Source organism: Pristiophorus japonicus, chromosome 17 (assembly GCF_044704955.1).
Source record: "Pristiophorus japonicus isolate sPriJap1 chromosome 17, sPriJap1.hap1, whole genome shotgun sequence".
Classification (NCBI taxonomy): Eukaryota; Metazoa; Chordata; class Chondrichthyes; family Pristiophoridae; genus Pristiophorus; species Pristiophorus japonicus.
In genome coordinates this window covers 21,181,813-21,185,185 of record NC_091993.1, presented here as the reverse complement: position 1 = coordinate 21,185,185, position 3,373 = coordinate 21,181,813, and the positions used below count along the sequence as shown (strand labels likewise).

Sequence of the window (3,373 nt, the reverse complement as noted above, 5' to 3'; positions counted from 1 at the left end):
GATAGCCTCTTGTCGGCCGGCACGGACACGATGGGCCGAAATGGCCTTGTTCCGTGCTGTAAACTTCTGTGATTCTATAGTATAGGCATGAAGGGCTGAATGGCCTCTGGTGCTGTAAAATTCCAAGATACTAACTTGTCCTGCTGAAGGGTCCTATTCCAAATGCATTTTAATCCGTTATTCTCTGCACTGCTGAAAAACTGCACTTAAATTTGGTTAAAATTAAATTCATGATGTGCAAAATCAAAATTGCGACCGCGGCAGGACTCGAACCTGCAATCTTCTGATCCGAAGTCAGACGCCTTATCCATTAGGCCACGCGGCCGACAAGCAAACTAGTGGCAGCAGTATAGAAAAGCATTTGCGGCGCTGACCAGCTATGCCCCTATTTTCCAATCATAGGACGGGAATTCATTCATCATCCACATCGACCCGCGGCTCGGGCAGATGCATGGATCCGTCGAGTACGAAGAAATTTGGGGTTTTGTTTCCCCATTTAAATTCATTGGGGAAGAATTTAACATTTTTTTTGTGTGTTTATTTTGGCACCTCCTTTTGCAACTGTCACCTCTTTTTAAATGATTTAAAAATTAAGCGCGCGGGCGAGATTACCAGATAAAGCCAGGGTCCACCTCTCCCCCCCACAGCGCCGCCTGGAGGGACCTGCGTTCAGCACACATCGCCACCTGCAGGAAACATCGCTCCGCCCAGAGCGCCGCCCTAGCGGATGTACGCATCCCTGCAAGAGAAAAAAAAAGACTTGGATTTGTATAGCGCCTTTCACGACCACCAGATGTCAAAAAGCGCTTTACAGCAACTGAAGTACTTTTCAACTGTATTCACTGTTGTAATGTGGGAAAGCAATCGCCAATTTGCGCACAAGCAAGCTCCCATAAACAGCAATGTGATAATGACCAGATAATCTGTTTTTTTTGTTATGTTGATTGAGAGATAAATATTGGCCAGGACACCAGGGATAACTCCCCTACTCTTCTTCGAAATATTGCTATGGGAGCTTTTAGGTCCACTTGAGAGAGCAGATGTGGTCTGGGTTAACAACTTATCTGAAAGACGGCACCTCCGACAGTGCAGCACCCCCTCAGTATTGCACTGAAGTGTCAGCCTCGATTTTTCATGCTAAAGTCCCTGGAATGGGACTTGAACCCATAACCTTCTGACTCAGAGGCGAGAGTGCTATCCACTGAGTCACAGCTGACACTGTCAATATTGGTGCTGACAATAGATCTGCCCCCAGGATCTCAACCTCAGGGCAGAGAGCCCCTTGCTAGAACCTGCTGTCCATGTTCACTATGCTGCCTGAAATTATGGTTGACCAGGAAGGCTACAGATGCCATCCCAGCTCTATGTGGAGATGCTGATCTCAGCCATAGAGTGGTAACTGTGTATCAGTTGGCCTCAGCGCCACTGGGTTAGAGAGGGGACAATCACTGAAGGTTTCTGCTCCTGATTGGCATCCAGTGACCTGTTGCAAAATGTACATGTGGACATCAAGAGAGACCAGGATCTGTTGTGATGCCCTCTCTGATAAGATATCCTGCCATCACTCACTGTCTAGGCTCATTTGGCTATGGTGCTGAAGACCTCTCCTAGGCAAACCGTTCCAGTGCAGCTATGGTATCAGCTTCTACCAATAATGCGGAAGATTGCCCTGAGTATGTCCTGTCCACCAAAGAATAGGATAAATTTAGCCTGACCTATCAGCCTCCTCCCAATAATCAGTAAAGTGATGGGAGGAATCAACAACAGTGCCATCAAGTGACACCTACTCACCAATAACCTGTTCACCAATGCTCAGTTTGGGTTCTGTCAGAACCATAAGGCTCAATGCCTCATCAGAGCATTGATCCAGACATGGATGTTCGAGGTGGATGCCAGAGGTGAGGTGAGACCTTGACATCAAGGTAACATTGAACCGAGTATAGTACCAAGCAGTCTTAGCAAAACTGATCTTAGTGGGGGTCAAAGGAAAACCCTCCAGGGGCTGAAGTTATACCTGACACAAAGGAAGATGGTTGTAGTTGTCAGAGGTCTGTCATTACATCCTCAGTACATCACTACTTGAATTCCTCATGGAAGCATTCTCAGCCCAACCATCTTCAGCTGTATCATCATAAAAAAACTTTATCGCTGTCATAAGGTCAGGTGTGCAGTGGTTCACTGATGATTCCACAGTGGTCAACCCGAATTCCTCCAATAATGAAGCAGCCCATGCCAGCCTACAGCAGTTCCTGGAAAACAAATGGCAAATAACTTTCACATTATATAAGCATCAGGTAATGAGCACTTCAAACAAGAGAAAGCCTAGTCATCTCCCCTTGACTTTCAGTGGCACCACAATCGGCAAGTTCCCAACCAGCAGCATCTTGGAGATCACCATTTACCAGAGGCTGAGCTGGACCAGCCATATCAACACCTAGGGCTACAAGAGCAGGGCAGATCTGGACATATGTGTCCAGTTCAGACTCACCTGCTAACCCCTCAATGCCTCTCTACCATCTACAAGGCTCAAGTCATCAAGGAGCGTGATGCATTACTCACCACTCACCTGGGTAGGTGCAGCCGCAACAACACTCAATAAATTCAAAACCATCCAGAACAGAACAGTTGACTTGATCTGCCACTGGATTCAATATCCAATATCTCTGGCACTCTGTAGCTACAGTATGAGTGATCTACAGGATGGACTGTAGCAATTCATTAAGATTACATTGACAGCACCTACCATTATCTTTGGGTCGATGACTTACAATTTGTTACTGTGAGTTGAAATTTACAGCACATGGATAATGGGAGAACAACAAGCAGAGCATCGGAATAGTTGAGTCTGGTGGTAATAAAGGCATAAATGATGGTTTCAGGGGCAGATAAGTTGAGGTGTGGATGGAGGCTGGTGCTAATACAGAGGTAGAAGTAAGCTGTCTTTGCAATGGAGAAGATATGGGTTTGGAACGTAGCTCAGGTTTAAATAGGATGGCATGGTTGCAAACAGTTTGGTTCAGTCTGACACAATGGCTGAGGAGGAAGTTGGAATGGGTGGCATGAGTAGAGTTTGTGGAGAGAACTGAAGACGATGGCTTTGGTTTACCCAAGATTTAGCTGAGCATGCAAGACCGATTGTCGGAAAAGTAGTCTGACAGCACAGGCAGTGGAGAGGTGTTGGGGAGGTAGAGCTGGATGTTATCAGCGTGCACGTATAAGCTGCGCATAATGTCACCAAGGAGCAGAAAATAGATGAGGAAGAGGAGAGTACCAAGGGTGGATGCTTGGGAGACACCGGAGGTGATGATGCAGGGATAGGAAGTGAAGCCATTGCGAGAGATGCTCTGTCGACAATTGGATAGGAATGAGTGGA

General features: G+C 46.6%; 1 non-coding gene across 1 annotated transcript; it reads right to left on the bottom strand.

The window, feature by feature from the left end:
• Window positions 1-252: 252 nt before the first annotated feature.
• trnar-ucg (transfer RNA arginine (anticodon UCG)) lies at window positions 253-325 on the bottom strand. Its single transcript has one exon. It is a non-coding gene; the product is annotated as a tRNA-Arg (tRNA).
• Between the last annotated feature and the right edge of the window lie 3,048 nt (window positions 326-3,373).